Here is a 22,674-nt window from a genome sequence, read left to right as displayed (position 1 = left end):
GATCATCTTCTTTCGTTGCTCCGGAGATTGGTAATGGCATGGTAAAGAGTCAAAGGTTATACTAAGGCTTTGGTGTATCATATGGACTCGGATTGTGAAAGGTTCACTATCAACCTATTTTAGGATCTTTTCTGCATGATTTGTGGTAGTTTCAATTAGAAACTTGGGTGTATTGTCATCAACAGGAAGACGAGGGTTGCTGGGTTAGAGCGTCCCTGTCTTTCAGGTTCCGAGAACCGGGTTAGATCTTTTTCCTGATTATCTATGGCAACATATCATGTTGGAAGGGTTGAGGCGGTCCTGGTCTATGCAGTAGGCCAAGATACCTGATGCGGGCCGACTGTAAGTTGTAGGCACGGAGACTCAAAAGGAGCAGTAGGGTTGCGACAGTGGGCCAAGATACCCGGTGCGGCTCGACGGTAAGTCGTAGGCACGAAGGCTAGGAGGAGCAGTAGGGTTGAGGCGGTAGGCCGAAAAACCCTAAGCATTTCAATCTGGTGGTTGACTAGATTCGACATATTAATATTCCAGCCTGAGGCTGATCGAGCTAGTCATAGGTGTTTGTGGTTATGCGTTAGCATGTGACTGTTACTGTGTGTAGATTCGGGAGCTGAAGGAGGCATTATCCTGTCAACACAAAAAGGGTTCTTCTCCCAGTTTGCCTCCCGTTTTCCGTGTTACCCCTGAAAATTCTGTCATTGAATGAGTTTCCCTTGAAAGAATATATATTCTCTTCTCTAACAGAGAATTATCGGCAGCCGCGTATGATCCATGATTGTGTTTTAGCAAGGACTCTAGGTTTTCAGGGTGTGATCTGCTTCAGGAAGAAGGGAATTTGGGTGCCCAATATATCAAGCCATTTAAGGTTTGGCCAAGGATGGCAAGGCAGCGTACCAATTGGGTCTCCCTGAGGAGCTCAGTCAGAATAATAGCACTTCCCATGTCTTGTAGTTGTGAAATTGTGTGTCGGGTGAGGATACCGTGACATCATTGGGTGATCTTCAGGATCATGAGCACCTGAACTACGTCAAGAGGTCGGTGGCCATCTTGGAATGAAAGGTAAAGGTTTTGCATAGCAAGGAAATAGCTTAGGTAGAGGTACAGATGGCATGATCGGAGGGGATCTGAGTAGATTTGGGAGCCGGAGACTGAAATGCAAAAGCATTATCTGTATTTGTATACTACAGCAGGCTTCGAGGACGAAGCCTAGTTCAAGTGAGGGAGAATTGTAACATCCCGATTTCCAAGAATGAGATTTTAGGGATTTGCATGCAATTAAGGAAGCCTACTCGACGAGTTGGAGGCCCCAACTCGTTGTATAGAGATTAGCCAGCCCGCGGGAACTTTAGGACCTACTCGACGAGTTAGAGGACCCAACTCAATGAGTAGAGGTTGTGTTTGAAAACCCTAATTTATAGGGTTTGTAAACTATTTAAAGGACTTAACCCGCATCCTTTGGCTTCCCTTATAACCTCATTACCCAGATGAGGCAACCCATGTCGTTCTTTACTACTCCTTTGTGTTTGTGAGGTTAAAAGAGTGTTTTTGGTGCATTTGTTGAAGAAGCTTAGAGCGGGAAGGAGCTTGTAAATCCAACATCTACATCGTTTTGGCTTCCATTTGATGGTAAATGTCTGTTACCTTGATCATTCTAGTGTTAGATCTCCTTATTCAAGGGTTTAAGGCCATTTTTAGCATGTTTGGGGGTCATTTCGGGTATTGGTCATGATGTGAACATGTAAGTTTATATCTGGACTCCTCTAAGTCTTCATGGTCATAAAGTTATTAAATTTATCAAGCTTTGGCCCTTCACCTTTGCTTAAACCTCTTTCTTAGCTCGGTTTTGGCATTTAAGGCCTTGCATGCACGTAAAGCTTGCAACTTTACGTGGTGACCATGCCTTAGGAGGCTAGATCTACAACTTGGAGCCTTGGTTTTGCTTAAAAGCGTCCGAATAAGAAAAAGACTGAATGGACTCAACGAGTTGCATGGTCAACTCGACGAGTAGGATGAAATTGGCCGTTTTTTGTTTCTGCATGGACTGAGCGAGTTAGTAAGATGACTCGACGAGTTAGTTATGGTTTTTCCCAACATTTGGACACCACATGGACTTGGCGATTTGTCTGGAAACTCGACGAGTCAACGAGGTTTTTCGTGATTTCTTGATTTTTGAAGGAACTCGACGAGTAAGTGGGCTACACTCGACGAGTTGGATCAACATGTACTGTTGACCTTGACCATTGACTTGACTTTGACCAAGGGTTAACTAGTTTGACTTGTGGGGGTATTTAAGTAATTTGGAATTCATGGAGGTTGATCATTGGTGGCTGTAGGTGATTGACTTTGGAGCTGTATTTAGGGAGTTTGACATTGTCATCCCGAGCTACTTGTGAGATGAGCTGTCCTCACTATGCTAACAGGGTCGAAGGCACCAATGCCGACCCTTTTCGGATTTTTATTTGGGTATATTGCATGATGATATGCTTAGTGGCCTGTTAGGCCAGTATCCTGATATATAGGATAATGCTATGTTAGTGACCGGTTAGGTCGGTATCCTGGTATGTAGGATAATGTTATGTTAGTGATATGTTAGACTGGTATCCCAGTTATAGGATGATGTTATGTTAGTAATATGTTAGATCTGTATGACTATCTGTACATGCTAGCTATCACATGATATTTATTTGCACATGATTGTTTGATTTGGGGTTGGCTTGAGGCGGTTATGCTTTGTGCTTGTGCTAACATACCTAGGCGAACCGGATAGACTGCAGAGCCAGTTAGGGCGTACCGGTCAGGTTGAAAGCCCGACGAGCGGTCCGGATAGGCTGAAGGCCCTAATAGGCGGTCTACACGAGTCGGTGGCTCGGAGAGTGGTCCAGATAGACTGATGGCCCCGCAAGGCGGTCCAATCAGGCTGATGGCTCATTCAGAAAGAATATTATTGTTGAAATTAATACGAATTTAATTAGTTTCCATAAAAAGCAATCATAAGTATGGATATCATTTAATATACATATAAATTTTACTAAATTCTAATCGGTGCGTTCTAGCACATAATGTCACGCCCCGAAAACAGGCGGAAACATTTCCGGGGTTGACTCCAAGTTGTGTATCAAATCCAATGTACATAGTAATCATAGTAAACAGCCATTACATTACATATATATGAAAGTTTACATTTGGTTCAAAAGTAAATTGTACAAAAGTTATACATATATCATATGAACAAAACGAGACGAGTCTTCCACGCACTCCGTCTTCACCAAAAGAGATCGCCGGGTACCAATCTAAGTTGGACCTAAGAATACAAGCAGTTTGAAAATCAGCATAAAGCTGGTGAGTTCATAAGCGGTTTTGTTTTATGAAAATGTATCGGTTTCCTTTAGTTTTCCGAAAAGGTTTGTTATTCAAGAAAATCCCATATTTTCTTATGTAAAGTTAGTTTAGTTATCTTTCAATACTAATCATTTACACGTCATATGTTAACCCCAGGAAGATCCCATATTTTCCTAAACGCAAGATTTACTGAATAAAACAGAGTATAGTTTAATACACAAAACTATATATTGAGGATCATGGGAGTACTATCCCGAATTAGATATGAAATACCATAATATACACGAAATGTAGATAGAAACTAGTTTGAAAACCTTGGGACTAACATCCCGAACTAGTTACAAGATAGTTTGATATACTAGGAAATATAGAGTGAAAACCATGGGAATACTATCCCGAACTAGATATAAGATTGTTTAATAAAACCATGGGATCACTATCCCGAACTAGGTATAAGATAGATAGATAAAGCCATGGGATCACTATCCCGAACTAGATATAGTTTCAAAACCATGGGAATACTATCCCGTACATGATATAGATTGAAATCGTGGGACTATTATCCCGTACTAGATACAAGTTCGATAGACTGAAAACCATGGGACTACCATCCCGAACTAGATACAAAGTAATTTGATAAAACCATGGGATCACTATCCCGAACTAGATATAGATTCTAAAACCGAAGCTGTGAATAAACTTATATTAATACATATTGTGAGTCGGGTAACCATACTGATACGACAACGAGACCTCCTTGACGTTAGTCAGACGTCGGACGATATCCAGAATTTGTCACCCCAGGCGTGCCCGCCTAACTGTAGCTAGCAGTTAAGGTGTGGGATTGTCAGTCCCAAATAGATCTATTCACAAATTCCTCGCTCTCCCTCCAGGAGACTCTGGTTACACTTCCGGGGAGGATTTACTGATCATCCATAAAGGGTAGTGACTACTCACAAACTAGTACTAAACTATTCACAGGATTCTCATACGATATCAAACATACAAAGATTATGAAACACGATACAGTGAAAATAGATACATACAAGGAAACTATCTGGCAATACATTCAATTGATACGGAGATAAACTGCATCAGACATAGTTTATCTAATAAATTTATATAGATATCAGTACATGATAAAACGAACACTAAAGAAAATCCCCAAATTATTCCCATAATAATTTGATTAGTTTGGTTATTTTCTTAACTAAAATCCATTTAGTTGTAATTGATAAATCATTCCTTATGATCAACATAATACATAAGGAGTAAAGGTGTTTATCAGTTTGCCAGATATTATTTGAAACACATCAATGTTATAATTCGAAAACAGTTATAGTTTGCTTGTATTCCCCCCCTGAAAACATTGAAAAACACGGAAAAGGGCGTAGGGGTATGAACTCACCGGACGAGAAATGTGACGATTCGGATGCTAAGTGTTGGTCCGGGGCTTGCAAACACACGAGGCTCCTAAGTATAATGTAAAGATACACATTTGTATCTAATTAGGACCTAGATTGATTATTTGATAGGGACAATTGCTTCTAGTCGCGAAAACACCCCGATACAAGTGTTTGGAGGGACCCGGGTGGCGTTTAAGGACGTGTAATGGCATTAGGGACTTGGAACTTGAGTTTACTCCCCATGAATAAACTCATACAAGAGTTTTTAGCAAATAACACCCACTTCCCATGAGTTTACGGCCGTAAACTCATGGTGGGGTCAATTATGGGCAAAAATGGCTTAAATCACTTAAGGGAATTTTTCTAGGTTTGGTTCAAAGTCTTGGAATGGATTTTAAACATCAATTTGACTTATTTATGGGAGTTTACGGCCTAGCATGGACTCCTGGCCATAAACTCCTAAATACCCATGAAAATTGTGTTAAATGATGTCAAAACCAATCACATGTGATTGCTAAATTTATTCCTAGACCTTTCATGCATTTCCTTGAAATTTTGGAGGGGTTTTTGGAGTTTACGGCCTATGAGACCCCCCTCATGGCCGTAAACTCTCTTAGAGAGTGATTCCAAATGTTTTAAGGCCAAAAACTTGATTGTAAGGACTTTTAAAATTCATTCCAAGGCTTTAGGGGTGTTATAGGGGTTAAACAACACTTTTGGAGGAGTTTACACCCCAATTTGAAGGGTTTACGGCCCAAGCATGAGGCTTGGCCGTAAACTCTTATTTGTCCTCCAAAATCCAAGATAAAAGTGTTCCAAGGCTAAAGCCAAAATTCTATAATTCATAACTAAGCCTTATAAGTGATTTGGAAGGGTTTAAGGTCATAAAAACCCCCAAATATATGAGTTTATGGCCCAAGCATGAGCCTTGGCCGTAAACTCCTTCAAATCCATCAAAATCCATGTTTAAAATGTTCTAAGTCCATTCCATGAAGTCATTTAGCCATATCTAAAGTCCAATTGTGGTTTAAAAGGGTTTTAGGGCTTAAAAACCCCTTAACTATGTGTTTACGGCCTAAGCTTCAACCATGGCCGTAAACTCACATTCAAGGCCTTAAATCATGATTAAATCCCTAATTTGGAAGCCAAATATGCTATACATTAAGGTTAGGAAGGTACCTTAGGGATTTGAGGCCTTAAAATTGAGTTTTGGACCCTTAAACTTTGGAATTAGGAGAGAGGTTAGAGAGAGAGTAGAGAGAGAGAGAGAAAAAAAAAGCTTCAAATGAAAGGTTTAACATGTTTATATAGTTCCCAAAACTTGGACACGGAGGAATTCTACCCGATACCGGCCTTAAACGAGGCTTTAGGTCGCACCCGATTAAGTTTCCGTCACCCGGCGGGGACGTTTCTAAGCTTTTTGAAATGAACATTTTTGGGCTAGTTTCATGAGTTCCTAAAGGGTTTGGACACTCATTGGATGATAATAAACATATAAATTTATTTAATTAAACCCAAAACGGAAACGAAACGAATTGATTAATGGCGTGTTTTATGGGTAGAACGGGTTTTTGGCGATGATCAACTTCGGGTTGTTACACATAATAGATGTGAGAAACATTTGAACCTCTCTCTCTCTCTCTCTCTATATATATATATATATATATATATATATATATATATATATATATAGGATGCGATCCATTGAGAACGCATAGTTTCGTGAGAACCTGAGAACTAAAGCTGGAGCATTAAATCAAAATTAACTCATTAAGGGCATGATCGTTATCTTACCGATCTCATTTAATGTTTAATTTTTTTTTTGTTATTGGAAATATTAATAAAAAGTTTTTAAAATTAACATAATAAATCAAATTTCAGATTTTTTTAAAAATATAATTTTCGATTTATTTATATAAAATGGAGATGCTTTAATTTTTTTTTTCAGAAAACTAGAATTTTTAAAATAAATTGATTTTTTTTTAAAACTGCAATTTTTCCAAAAAATCAGCAATTGTTTTTAAAAAAGCTGCATTTTTTTAAAAAAATATCTTTTAAAAAAACTACAATTTTTTCAAAAAAACTATATTTTTTTAAAAAAAACTGTAATTTTTTTAAAAAACTTCAATTTTAAAAAAAAATGCATTTTTCAAAAAAAAAATACAACTTTTTTAAAAAAACTGCATTTAAAAAAACGACAGTTTTTTCAAAAAAAAAAAGAAACTACAATTTTTTTTGAAAAAAAAACTTCATTTAAAAAAAGCTGCATTTTTTTTAAAGTAAAATTCTTAAGAATTAATAAAATTATATATAAAAAAAAAACTAGAATATTTAAAAAAAAAAACAACGCATATATATATATATATATATTTCTTCAAATGCATATCTGCATATTTCTTATGCTATAATATATTTCACCTCTTGTATTAATCATAAAAAATCTCATTTTTATTAATCAATCTATAACATAATACTACAAATATTTTATTCGATATAAAATAATATATAAAAAACAGAAAAACTACAAAGATTCACAGTATGATCATTTCTTCATATCAAGATTTCCATATTTTCTTCAATTTTTCACTTTTCACCTTTTTAATATTTTCCACAAATTCTTGAAAATCTTCAAGAAAATTAAAAGAAATTGATTAACGCCAGAACACTCATGTGAATCATATGTGATTCACTTGTGATTTACATGTGGATAATATGTGAATTACATGTGATTTACATGTGAATCACATGTAAGTCATATGTGAATTACATGTTATTTACATGTGTAATTCTTATGAGATTCACTTGTTATCTACATGTGAATCACATGTAATTCATATGTTAATCACTTGTGATTCATATGTAACTCATATGTGATTCACTTGTGATTTACATGTGAATCACATATAATTCATATGTGAATTACTTGTGAATTACATGTGATTCATATGTAAATTACATATGAATCACATGTAACTCATATGTGATTCACTTGTGAAGCACATGTATTTCATATGTGAATGACATGTAATTCATATATGAATTACTTGTGATTTACTTGTGATTTACTTGTGAATTACATGTGATTCATATGTAAATTACATATGAATCACATGTAACTCATATGTGATTCACTTGTGAATTACATGTAAATCACATTTAATTCATATGTGAATCACTTATGATTTACTTTTGAATTACATGTACTTACTATGTAGATTACATATGAATCACATGTAACTCATATGTGATTCATTTTTTATTTACATGTAAATAACATGTGATTTACATGTGAATCACATGTAATTCATATGACAATAACTTGTGATTACTTGTGAATTACATGTGGTTCATAGTTAAATTACATATGAATCACATGTAACTCATATGTGGTTCACTTGTGATTACATGTAATTCATGTATGAATCACTTGTGATGTACTTGGTGAATTACATGTGATTCATATGTAAATTACTTATGAAGCACATGTAACTCATATGTGATTCACTTGTGATTTACATGTGAATTTAAGGGTGGTAAATAGGTAAATTAAAGATTGGAAAGTTGTTATGATTGTAATACTACAAATTTAGATATGAAAATTCAAGATTTGAATTGGAATTGAATCGAAATGTGAAATTTTGCTTGGGAGGAATGGAATTCAACACTAAAAATGAAATCTTTATTTATATTTAAATATTTTTTGTTTATTGTAAATGCGTAAACCATTTATTTTCATTTTTATTTATTTCTGTATATGTAATGAGAGCATTTTGGTCTTTAATAAAAAAGAAAAAATTAAAATATTGTGTACCTTTGATGGAAGCAATCATGACCATGAAAGTCTATTCCACATTGGTGGAATCTTTTGAACTGGTTTTCGGAAAGGAATTCCAAGTTCAATTCACTAGAAACAAAGAACAAAAAATTGAATTTAGAAATTACTTTTTCTTTGTGTAATTCAAGTACTCAAAATTTGTTATCCTGTGAACAAAAAGAATTCAAGTTAATCATTATACATAAAGATGAACTTATAACAAATACCTGAGAAAAGATCATATGAGATGATAATATGAATATATGATCGTCATCTAACACATATAATATAAAAATATGGAGTTTTATAATGAAAATGAGTGATTCTAAAATGTTGACCTCAAACAACGTGTCTATTCTATATTATGCGGATGAAAAGGGTGATTTACCCTAAAAAATCACAAAGCACCCAAACATAATGAAGAAATTGCCATATATGCCATCTCTAGATCTATAAAAACTCATATCTTAATTTCAACAAAGGTATAAGTCTTTGAATCCATTCTAAATTTCAATGGCAAGGTTACATTTAATTCATATATAGACCTTGCAATCTAACATATTTTATATCAACCTCATATATTATATTCAAAAATAATGTATGTTCCATTAAATTATAGGTCACGATGTAGAGAATTGCCATATGACAATCTTCCAAGTTATTTTACTTATCAGAAAAACAAGAATGAATTAACTAGATGAAATCATGTTTTGTTAAATAAACAAGCATCAAAGTTTTCACAAAAAAAAAGCAAATTACTATAGCAATAGAATTCAATTCCGATGAAGAATAGTTGAACATGAAATTACAGTGATTATTTGCAATTTATCAATATTCGTTGTCATTTCATTGTATTTTTGAACATTTTAAGCTTATTATAGTGATTATTTGCAAGGTTCATATGTGATGTGGTTTTAGTGTGTAAATATTTACCTGGTGAATTATACTAGATAAGCATGTTGTCAAATGCATATATATTATCTCCATTTCAAAAAGGAAAAGCGTTCATCGTTGTGTTGAAATTCAAGGTATATGTTTTCTTGAATAATATTTGCACTTCTTGAAACATCAACTTGAACTAAATGGTCAATCACAAGGTCTACTGGCACCTGGGAAATATGAAGACTTGAAAGAATTAAAATCTGTTTATGCTTTAAAAAAATATGTGAAGTGGATAATTAGAATATTACTTACCAATGGGTTGATCTTCTTGGAGTCGCCACTGAGTCTTTTCATAGCATCTCATATACAAGCAAAGCAAGGTCAACTACAGCTAGAACTCTTGTAAATTCCTAAGAAAATATCATGGATTATTATAAATGAACAAAGGAATGCGAAGTTGTATACTTGTATTAAGCCAATATACCTTGATATTAAAGCAAAGCAACTCAATCTGGTTCTAGAATTTCGTCGAGCAACTTGCGTGCACTTCAGAAAACCAGACCCTTTGACTACAAATTGACTATATTTTCACCAGACGAGTCCATGTTAAAGAGAACAACAATATTAATAAGGTCACACATGAAGGAAAAGAGCACTAGAATTTTATATTTTCACGAAAATTTTATTTTTAATAAGAAACCTTCTAAACTCTAAGTAATTTCAATATCACGTACTATATTGAATTCGATAACTAACTTAGTATACGCACAAGCATATAATAAGCATATACATTGTCAACTTCATTTTGGTAATGCAAAAAAGAAAAAGTGAAATCTGATCTAAAAAACCGAAGAAATGTAAAAAATAAATACCTCTGTTTAGGCAACTTCTGGTGGAGGAAAATTGAGACCGAGATCGAGAGTTAGGGATCATCTTCTTCGTTCAGGTCTGTAATCTATAGAGGAGGCCGAGATGAAGTCGGTGATTATAGTGTACTTCGGTGAACGAATTGGTGGAGGATAAAACGATTCAAAATCAAAGCATCTTCATTGGAGTTTTTTGTATGAAGAACGTCAGATCAATGAGTGTGGCAGCGACAATGAAAGCTGGATAGATCCAGATGTAATCTAAAGCAAAGTCACGATAACGCATCTGTATGTGTGTGTGTGTGAGAGAGTGAGTGAGAAAGAGAGAGGGAGAGAGAGAGAGAGAGAGAGAGAGAGAGAGAGAAAGAGAGGAATTGATATGTGTGTGTTTGGAAGTCAGTTTTTACATTCCTAAATTGCCCTCTGTTTGATTTATTTAACATGACCCTTCTCTTTAGTTTTTAACTTATTTACAAAAATGCCACCTTGCATCTTGACCCTTTTTTTTATCTAGTGGTCTAAAATTAGTTCTTGGGAAACTATAGGTTCTCAAATGATCCTTCCCCCCCCCCCCTCTCTCTCTCTCTCTCTCTCTCTCTCTATATATATATATATATATATATATATATATATATATATATATATATATAGGGCTAGGTTGTAATGTGGATGTACAATTATTGTGTTGACGTGTGGACAGTGCGATTCTATGAGAATTACTAAGAGATAAGTTGTTTAGTAATGCGAACAGGTTCAACCTTACAAAAATATCGTTATTTTCATTCATTCTCATTAATTCTTATTAATTTTTGTTCTCACAAATCATTTTTCACTCATTTTCATTCAGACAGAATACGACTCAATAAACATTCTGACAGAATGAGAATAATAATAAAAAGTCTATAATAAACTTATACACGATTTAATTAGTGAGAATGTGTGATAATGACAATAGTTATGTAAGATTGAACATATTCATATAATCAAACAACATATTTTCTTTGTCATTCTCACGTCCGCACAATAGATGTTCATCCTCATTTGAACCAATCTCTCTCTCTCTCTCTCTCTCTATATATATATATATATATATATATATATATAGAGAGAGAGAGAGAGAGAAAGAGGTTCAAGTGTTCTAACTAATTACTGTGTGGATATAGGAATGATTGTGGAACAATCAAAATTTAAAAATAAAATAAAATTAATAAGGGCAAATCAGTAATATTACACATTTATATTAACTAATATTCAAAATTACTCATTGACATCCCTTTATTTTAGGATCAATTTTCTATTTACCTATTAAACCCTAAAGCCGACTCCAGCAGTGACATTCATCCGACCGATGCCTCCACTATTGTGTTCCTCGTTTCCCTTCTCCTGTGTGTTTTGCTACCAGACCAGTCAAGAGGCGACTGGAAACAACCAATTGCCACCACTGCCTTCGCCTTCTCCTTCTTAGAAAAATTTCGGGTACCAGAGGTTACGCTTCTGCTTATGATGTTGTCCACAACCAATCCAATGGTGGACGAGAGTGCAAACGAGGTTAGATCTTGATTTTTCATTTTCTCTAGCATTTTCGGTTTATCTATTGTTTATCCGTTTCTATATTTCTTTTTCGCATTTGATCGAGTTAGCGTTTATATTAGATTCTTCTATTTTAAGTGAAGGATTACGATTTTGCATCTCTGAAGTTGGAATTTGATTGTTCTTGTTGCGAGCAATTTCAATATTTCATAATATTTGATTCTATAATAATCGATAAAACAGGGGTTCCATTGACGGAGGAAGAACACAAGCTGTTTCTATTTGCTTAATGTGATTTAGCTTTTTTTTTTTGGTTTCAATAGTTTTGATTACACATGTACTATATACAAATTGGTGTGATAGTAGTAGCAAGTGTGCAACAGAACTATTCTACAAAAAACTTTCTGATATGCGAGATTTCATTGGATCTAATATGTATTTGTTTTTCATGTTTTTAGATTTTTCAAGCTTTTCCTAGGGATTTTTCATACTTGAGTTCAACTCCTCCTGCAACTCCAATCATAAGGCTGTTTTTATAAAATGTAATTCGTTTAGAATGGATTAGCAATATATTATGTTATAATACGTATAGTTGTATTAAAATGTATAAGCTATTATTATGTAAGAATATGTATGGATATACATTCCGGTTTCCACGAGTAAACAACGATCTGTAAGAATATGTTTTTATTTTATTTTTAACCATTCTCAAATTTATTATGTTAGAATAAATGTATTTTTTAACCATTATTACTTGTATTCTTTCAGAATTAATGTCATTTATGTATGCTCATAGTTGTATTTGTTAAGAATGAATGTAATTAATGATTTTAACCTATTAAAAATCTTTTCATATAAAATTTTTATTCATTAAAAATTATTAATCTTGATAATATATGTATAGTATTCTGTCAAAATTTAATGGTTTTTTCAAGATAATGATAAACAGATTCTTTCAGAATGTCCGAATTAATATATTTATTATGTAAAAAATTAGATTTTTAAAATTTAGAGAATTAATTAATTCCTAAAATCTGTAATTTTCCTTTTTTAAATTTATGTTAATTGACTAAAATACCCTTAGAATGAAAATAAATACGATTTTTAAATTATCTTTGATGTAATAATATGTATTAATCACTTTCTTAAAATAAGTAAAATCAATGGCTCACAATCATTCCTACATCAATACAATAATTAGTTAGAATAGAATAACCTAAGCATATATATATATATATATATATATATATATATATATATATATCTTTACTATCTTATAAAAGAAATCCCACTATTTCTAAAAATAGATTGAATATAATAATATTATTTTTTTTAAGACGTTCAAATCATTAAGCTAATAGTAGAAATAGTCATCAATAAAATAATATAAAATTTTAACCTGTGTTTTGAATCCTTATATTTCTCAACAAATTCTATCTCCTTCCCTGAATTTCGGATAATTCAAAATTTGAAACCATCAGAAAATACATGTTGATTCAAATATCCCTCCTGCAAATGGCTCTTTCTTAATAGGTTTTTATTTTAATCTTTACTTGTAATTGATTTCATAATTTTTAACTTTTTGTATTTTTATCTTATAAATATATTGGGTGAAGACTTTATTATATCAGGTTTGTTCCTAAAAAGGTTTTTACTATGTTTCTTTAATGTGTTGGATTTGCAGGTTCAAAGAACTCAACCAAGAGGGCCGGTTAGAGCATTGTATTATCATTAGTTTGTATATTTTGGCATCTTACTTTTGCAATAAAGAATGGTTAAACACAAGATTTGACATGATTAAGGTAGTTTGTATATTTTTCATCTTGTTTAGTCTAAAAATGAAACTTTTTTCATCATTGGTCCTTATAATATCAAGTTTCATCACATGGACTTCTTGATTACGGTGATTATTGTCCTTATTATAAGGTTCTATATAGATTTTGTTCAATATTTTAAGGTTTCGAGAACCTAAATCAATATGAATCCTTGAATTATATATCATCGTTGAAAATGTTTTAATTTGTGACCAAACTTGGTTTAAAATCACAATGAACAAGTTGACACCTGAGTATTTTAGCCTTCTTAAAGGCCTATTTATCGACTTTTGAATCATAACACCTAATATTCTAAAGGTTTATTTTTATAAAATATTATTTATATATTTTAGCATTTTACTTAGTAGGACATTAAATTAATAAAGGAATTAAGGAAAAAGAAAAAAAAAAGAGGACGATAAACAATACAAGTGGTTTGGGTATGTATAAATGGAAGTAATAACCATTTAGGGGCTGTTTGGCAAAAAAAGCTTATTGCTTATTAGTTTATTAGCTTATAAGTTAATAAGTAAGTGTAGGGTAACTTATAAAAAAATGACGTATTAGAGGTTCCCCACCGGAATAAGTTATTTTAATCCAAACACTTTTTTAACTTATAGTGATGTGGAACCTAATAAGTTGTTTTAAAAAAAGCTTAGCCAAACACCCCCTTAATATCATATGGTAATGCTCTTGAAAAATAGATGTCATTTAATATTCATTTCTCGAAGTGAACGCAAAATGGTTTTAACTCTAAAAAGATCAAATTATTCGCCGCCCGCCGCTTTGCGCGGGTAGACGGCTAGTATATATATATATATATATATATATATATATATATATATATATATATATATATATATATATGTTGGTATCCATAGATAAATGTGGTTTGGTTTAAATTTTAAAAATTAATATTTTCTTAATGTCCAAAGTTCATTTAACAATGGTCAAATTTACTCCAAAGTTCATGTGTGGGTTTTGTTGCCACTTAGATTCTCATCATACCAGATAGCCTAAAGATGATGTCATGCTGATAGAAATACTAGTTTATAACCCGTGGGAACCACGGTTATAAAATTAATCAAAGTTTATAGTAAAAACTTTAAATTATTAATTAATTATTTAAATAAATTATTAATTAAGATATTTTTTAGTTATATAAAATTATATTCATTGATTTAAATAAATATATGAAATTATATCACTTTATAATTTGTATTAATTTCATTTTAACTTTTGTTCTAATGTTATTAATTTAATTTGATTAAAGTAGGAAATTTGAAATTTGAAAAGGAGAATCAATAGGTTGCCAAATGGTATGCATTAGTTAGGAGATATATAATAGGGTGACACATGACAAATAAAGAATAAAATATGCATTAATTATGATACCTAATAAGGTGACACATGTTAAAAAAAAATAAACTATCTCTACATATCATTAAAAGAGAACCTTAAAATCTAAATTGAAGAAATAAGGACCCTTGATTTTATTTCACTCTTATTTCTCCACCATTGGATCATTTTTGATGACATCATCGTCGAATATACAAGCGCCTCAAGTTGCAAATTACCTCTTACGTTTCATACCCAATTTCATTCCTCACTTTTCTCTGCACACAATCAGCCATCGTCAAAGCCTCTTAAAGCATATCTCCTATGTCTCTCCTTTATCTCTTGAGTCTCTGACAGCCGTTTGTTACCATCGCTGTCAGTATGCTGTCAATACGACCTACAAGAAGGTAAGTGATCATCCTTTCTAATCTATGTTTTTGGTTTTCGATCATAGCTACACATCGTGGTTTTGAATTTTTTGGGTGTTTTTTGTTAGTTGAACAGATGGCAAGAGCATATACATCATATCTTCCGTTTAAAAAATCCAATAGTATATTGACTTCTTGGATGTTTGTTATGGACTATGGAAACTGTCCGAATGTTTTGGATGTTTGATTTTGATATTACCAAGTATTGTTAAACCAAATCGATTGGGAACTGAAATTAATAATTTCATATTGATGTTACTCTCTCTGATGGAACATTGGCCAGAGCTGCAGTACCTAGTGGTGCTTCAATAGGTAGTACACACAAACATACTTTACTACAAATTCTTTTATTACAATCATGGATGTTTTGACTTAAGGCTTATAATTGTTTTATCTTTTCCTATTTTGTATTCACAGGTATATATGAAGCCCTAAAATTAAGAGATTGAGGTTATGACTATCTAGGAAAAGGTGTCTTGAAGGTTGGTAAGCTCTTGTTCCTAAATGCTTGTGTTCTTCATATGATTTTATTCCCTAATAAGTAATAATCCCCACTAAACTAAACTTTACATGTCATTATAGACTGGTCAGGCTATGGAGAATGTGAACTCAATAATCGGACCTGCCTTAATTGGAAAGGTATGTTCTCTTCATCATTTTGTATTAGCCTCTACAGTCATTTAGTATGTGATTCTATGTCAAAAATCAAAATGCACCATATGACCTTTCAGAGCAAACAAAAATTGACAACTTGATGGTTCAAGAACTTGATGGAACTGTAAATGAATGGGGTTGGTGCAAACAAAAGGTATCACAATTCATTATCCAGTTCAGGTGTTAACCAAAAAAAAAAGTTTCAAACTCTTAACATTTTCATCCATGTCTAGGGGTGAGCAAAAACCGCACTGCGACTAAAATTAACCGCAAAAACCGCAACCACTAAACCGCAACCGCAATAAAAACCGATGGTGAGGTTTTCTGTTTTTCAAAAACCGCAAATTTGTAGTGCAGTGCGGTTATTAGTTTTAAAAAACCGCAAAAAAACTGCACCGCACAACATATATCATATATAACTTTTTTTTATTAATTATTAATATATTAAATATTAAAAATAAGACAAGTTTCATGAATGAAAGATGAATAAAATACTAGAAGGCAAAAGTGTTGGTTTTTTGTTATGTTTAACTTTGAAAAATGGTGAAATTAGACAATTTTAAGAAATTTATTGTTAATTACTATTTCTTTGACATTTTTAAGATATTAATTGTTTGTGGTTTAAGTTAATTGTCTTATACATTATGGTTTTTTTATTGTTATTACAAGTAATATTTTTGAACTCTTAAAATCGTTTGAGTTCTAAACTGTGGTTAAAAACCACACAAAATAACCGCAACACAAAAAAACAAAACCGCACCGCAAAAATAACCACCTAACCGCACTGTAAAAATAACCACATCAAGCGGTTTTGAAAATGGATTAACCACATTTGCGGTTAGTGGTGAGGTTTTAGCTAATAACCGCACCGAACCACACCGCGCTCACCCCTACATGTCTTCCAGCTTGGATCCAATGCTATACTAGTAGTCTCACTTGCTGTGTGTAAAGTAAGACCTTCAGTCAAAAAAATCCCTCTCCATAAGGTACTATACACATGATCTCTCTGTCTCTTTGATATGAAGTTGTATAAGTTTTTTGACTTATTTTTGGTCTTAATAAATAACACACACACAACACATTGTAAACCTTGCTAGAAGCTAGAAATAAGACCTTGGTGTTGCCTGTACCAGCATTCAGTGTGATAAATGGAGGTTCACATGCAGGCAACAAGCTTGCAATGCAGGAGTTCATGACTCTCCCTGTTGGAGCTTCTTCTTTCAAGGAAGCCAAGAAAATGGGTGTGGAAGTATAACATAACTTAAAGTTTGTCATAAAAAAGAAATATGGTCAGGATGCCACAAACATTGATGATGAAGGTGGCTTTCCTCCTAACATCGAGGTCAACAATTTTACTTTAATAAATTATATCTATATCTATATACATAAACTTATATGTTGTCATTATTTGTTATACAGGAGAACGAAGAAGGTCTCGAGGTCTTGAATACTGCAATAGCAAAAGCTGGATATACTGGAAAAGTAAACTTTCATATTTTAAAATAAAAAATATGTTGACTGTTGTATTGTTTGATTGTTTCTAAAAAAAAGATTAATTCCAAATTCCAGGTTGTTATTGGAATGGATGTTGCTGCTTATGAGTTCTATGAAGACAAGGGCAATACCTATGATTTGAACTTTAAGGAAGAGGTAAGAGTTAATTATTGGATTAAGTGTTATTATGAAATTAGATAAAAATTAAGGGGTTTGTAATTTTGTATTGTTGTAGAACAACAATTGATCAGAGAAGATATCAGGGGACAGTTTGAAGAACGTGTACAAGTCATTTGTGGGTGACTACCCGATTGTATCAATTGAGGATCTGTTTGACCAAGATGACTGGGAGCATTATGCAAAAATGACATAGAAATTGGTGAATAGGTTCAAATTGTTGGTGATGATCTTCTCGTGACAAATCCAAGCGTGTAGAGAAAGTAATTAGTGAGAAAAGTTGCAATGCCCTTCTTCTGAAGGTATTATGTATTAGGTTATCTTCATTTATGCATGCGTATAAATATAATAATAAGGGGAATTAAGATTAATATAAATTGGATTATTTATTTTTGGGATTATTTCTATTATGAGTGTATTTATGCTTTTGTACAGACAAAAGAACTTTTAAGGATCTTTTTTTTGTTGTTGTTGGGTGGCAGATTCACAGGAAAATATCTGTAGGTGAGCAGCTTAGTAGTCGAGATCAAAGAGCTTGGGAAAGACGATATTTCTCTTGCTGATCAAATTCGTGAATTCAAGAACAAGAAAGCAGATATTTTGATGCATCATGGAGTATGGTACACCAATGATCAAGAATTATGCCTTGATGCACATGTATTTAGTTGTAATCTTTCTTTAATCTACGTAATAATTGGTTTAATGCTCCGTTTCTCATTTAGATCCAAGAGTTTTTGTGGTGGTTACAAGACCTTTATATGAAAATTTGATGATAGTTCTGGAGGCAAATGATGTTATGTGATTTGAAGGTGAATGATGGTTTCAATCTGATTATTGCAATTTTGATTCATAGATAATCAATTTTTCTTCAATAAAGGGCTAATAACATAAAAATCATTATATTTTGTGGCTTTTTTCCATTTGATCTATGAGTATTCCTCACATACTGTAATGACCCTTGCATAAGTTTATCTATAGGTTTTGGAAGATGTAAATTCGTATTAGAGAAAATCAAAGACAAATTGGAAATACTTGTTGCAGTAACTAATAAACACTTAAATGATAGTCGTCTCAGATTTGGATGATATTTTTGAATTAGCATGTTCGTTATTGCAAACTATTTTTGTAATTATATTTCAAATTTATTGAAATATTATATATGAATTATTTCACCTAGTTTTATTTGTCAAAAACAAATTTAAAAACTATTTGCATAAATAGACATCATTTGCATATGTTAACAAAATAAAATCATGGACTAAGTATTCAAAATCAATTTTTTTTATACTGCATATATTCCATCCATAATTATATGCAGACTTTATTTTTTTTACCTAATTTAAACCCAACTAATAATCAATTCCTTTATTTAATTATATACAAAATTTATTTTTACCTAATTTAAAACATTTTAATATACATCGTTTGCATATTGTAACAGAATAAAATCATGGACTAAGTATTCAAAATATATTTTTTATACTGCATATATTCCCTCCAAAATTATATGCAAACTTTATTTTTTACCTAATTTAAACCCAACTAATATTCAATTCCTTTATTTAATTATATACAAAATTTTGTTTTTACCTGATTTAAAACCTTCTGATATACATCGTTTGCATATGGTAACAGAATAAAATCATGGACTATGTATTCAAAATCTATTTTTATAGTGCATTTATTCCATCCATAATTATATGCAACCTTTATTTTTTATTTTTACCTAAAATCATTGAATCTATTTTTGTAATTATATTTCATATTTATTGAAATATTGTATATTTATTAAAAAAATTTCTTACTCTACAATCTTTTCAAATTTACAGTTTTTCATATGGTAATTATTATCTTAAATTAGGTATGATTTTATCTATTTTTGTAATTATATTTTACATGTTATATTGAAATTATTTTCAAATTAATATTTTGTAGCATGCATAGAGGGTAATTTATTTTCTATATTTCTTCATATATTTTTTGCAATCTTAGGTTTGGGTTATATATATATATATATATATATATATATATATATATATATATATATATATATATATATATATATATTAACTTCAAACAATTATTTTTTTGTCCACAAACAGATAAATGGCTCAAACCACAATTGCTAATTGTATCAACCCTTCGTCCTTGATCATCTGCTCTGAAAATGAAGATTTCCTTCGTAACATTGATTTTCATAGTATTGCTGATCTCCAACACATACATCAGGTTTATATACACACATCACTTTCATTTAAAATATATAAATTATGTGAAATTGGTTTTGTATTTTTTATATCTTAATCCTTGATTATTATTAGTTTTTACTAAAATTTATACTTCCATTAACATTTTTTAGGAAAAAACTTTGATTGTTATCGGTACGATTAAACAAGTATGTGCTGAAGGGGAATGATATTGTTTTACTTATACTAGATGTCAACAGAAAGTCGTAAAACAAATTTTAATTTATGATAATCAGTTTCAAGATAAAGAAGCTTTTTATTGTAACACTTCAAGCTGCATGAACAAAGTCATTTATGGTGTTCCCAGGTTTTGAAACTTATTTTATAAATATTATTATATTGTTCTGTTAAATTATATAAATTTATATTACTAAATCTGTTTACATCAATGCTTTCAGTTTGAAAATCACCATTATAGTTGAAGATATTACCGGTTCGGTGTCACTTACTTTATATGATTTTGACGCAAAGAAGCTTATAAAAAAAACGCATAAGAGTTGGTTCATCAGGTTTATGAGGTTATACATATTAACTTCATTTACATAAAACAAATTTATTATTTTGTATATGTATTTTTATAAACGTTCTTTTTTTTAGGATGGTAATAACGAAATTTATCCATCTATCTGAATGTACTATTGGAAAAAAAGATGGCATTCAAAATTCAAATTACACATGACAATTTGAAGAACAAAACAGAAGGTTATGCTATCTCAAGGATCACGTCTAACAATACAATCATGATGAATTGGAAAAAATATTGAAAATGGATCGGGTAAAATTCTTTATCGTCAATACTACAAACAATATACTTATTATCATTTTAATTCGTATGTCATGAAAGATTAAATTTTAAGTTTTTCTAATATTATTGTCTTATTATTTCTTTCTTTTACAGTTGTCGTTATTGACTTTTGAACTAATTATTGAAATTCTTTCACGAACATCATTACAAACATTTGCTACTAAACATTGTACAAATATATATTATGGAAATCTAATATACAACAACCATGTTCTTCATAACTACAACCGTAGAAATAATGTGGTTTGTGGAATTATCGTTCAACAAAAAAACCATGGAGAAATATAGAGCGTAAGCTTGTTTCGTCTTCTGTTAGCAACAATCTTGACATTGATTGGCTACCACATACTTGTACTATTTTAGCATCATCATTGTGTGGACTCATTCTTGCCGAATCCTATGATCCAAATGAATACGTTTCAAAGATTTTATTTGTTACCATACCAACGACTACAAATGCCAAATGGATACCTTTTCCGACCTCTGAATACACTGCGGCAAAGTTTGCTTTGGTAGTTATCAGTTCGAACCCGTTACATTTGAAGGTCATTCGATTGTCATACACAAAGCTATCGTAAGAGTTTATATGTAGTATATTTTATGTTATTAATTTACTTTATTATTTAGTTATATGTTATTTTATTTATAGTGATATGCCTAAGGAAAAAGTGGACTACGATTACTACAACATAGAATTGTTTTCATCTACTACATGACAATGGAGGGAGTTTCAAAATATCCAGTTACCATCATCTGTTTATCATGTTTCTGATGAGGCTGTTATATGTGGCGGTGTCGTTTACTTCTTATTATCTAATGATACCATATTGCGATTTGATATTTATTTAGAATAACATATACTCATATTTGCACTTTCTACTAGTAATGACTTCAAACCATATGCATCGAGACTGATCAACTTTCACGGAAAATTGGGATATTTCTCTGTAAGTGGAGATTGTTTGTGGGCTATTTGAGTTTTCATTCACAATCGATGGGTTAAAGTAGATGTTAGTACTTACAATGAAGGTGCACATAAATGGTGGGATTATAGAAACAATACCTTATATTTCTTTAAAGGAAATACAATTGAGTATGTGGTTCCGACACATCCTTCTCAAAAAGTTTTTTCAATCCGTTCTGAATTTGGTATAATGATGATGCCAAGTATATATATATATATATATATATATATATATATATATATATATATATATATATATATATATATATTAATTTGCATTCAAACATAGTTGTTTTTTGTAATGAACTATTTAAATATTTTATATTACTCTATGATTCATTAGTTTTTTTTTAATCTTTTCTATTAATCATAAACTCATGTTTTATTTTCTATGTACAATACAAAATTATAATAATTCAGATAAAATTCAAGTATCTGGTCATTGTTATGTCTTTCCCACACAAAAACATAAACTAATAGTTTTAGATCTCTTCTAATACAATGTTGACTTAGAACCGATTATGGACAAAATTGACCAAGTCTATTATTATTAAGTTGTTTTAAGTTTAAATAACAAATTATGTTATTGTCACCTTGTTTTAAATTTACATGTAATTTCCTTATATCTTTGCCTTATTATTTTATTTGCAGTAAATGTTTTGGTAATTTTTTTTAATATGTTATTATAATCTAGCTCTTTTATTTAATAGGGATTTGAGTAAATTAAGGAACGGTCATTTTGTCGAATTAGTCTAACTTTTGTTTTCTAGTTTTGTACCTGACCCATACCCAGAAGTTCGGAATTTTCAAACGGATTCCCACAGCTCACCTCCTAAGATATCGGCACCTAAAAAAAAGGTTGTTAGTTGTTACGAGTTACAGGGTCGACTATTATTTTTACGTCCACTCACTCTGAA

At 31.5% G+C, this 22,674-nt stretch overlaps 1 pseudogene; it reads left to right on the top strand.

The window, feature by feature from the left end:
* Positions 1 to 15,183: 15,183 nt before the first annotated feature.
* Positions 15,184 to 21,081, top strand: LOC145067180 (enolase-like; annotated as a pseudogene).
* The last annotated feature ends 1,593 nt before the right edge of the window (positions 21,082 to 22,674 follow it).

The sequence above is a fragment of the Lactuca serriola genome, chromosome 8, assembly GCF_051521515.1.
Source record: "Lactuca serriola cultivar US96UC23 chromosome 8, Lser_US96UC23_V15, whole genome shotgun sequence".
Taxonomy (NCBI): domain Eukaryota; kingdom Viridiplantae; phylum Streptophyta; class Magnoliopsida; order Asterales; family Asteraceae; genus Lactuca; species Lactuca serriola.
Note: the sequence above shows the minus strand (reverse complement) of the source record. Positions and strands in the feature narration are given on the sequence as shown.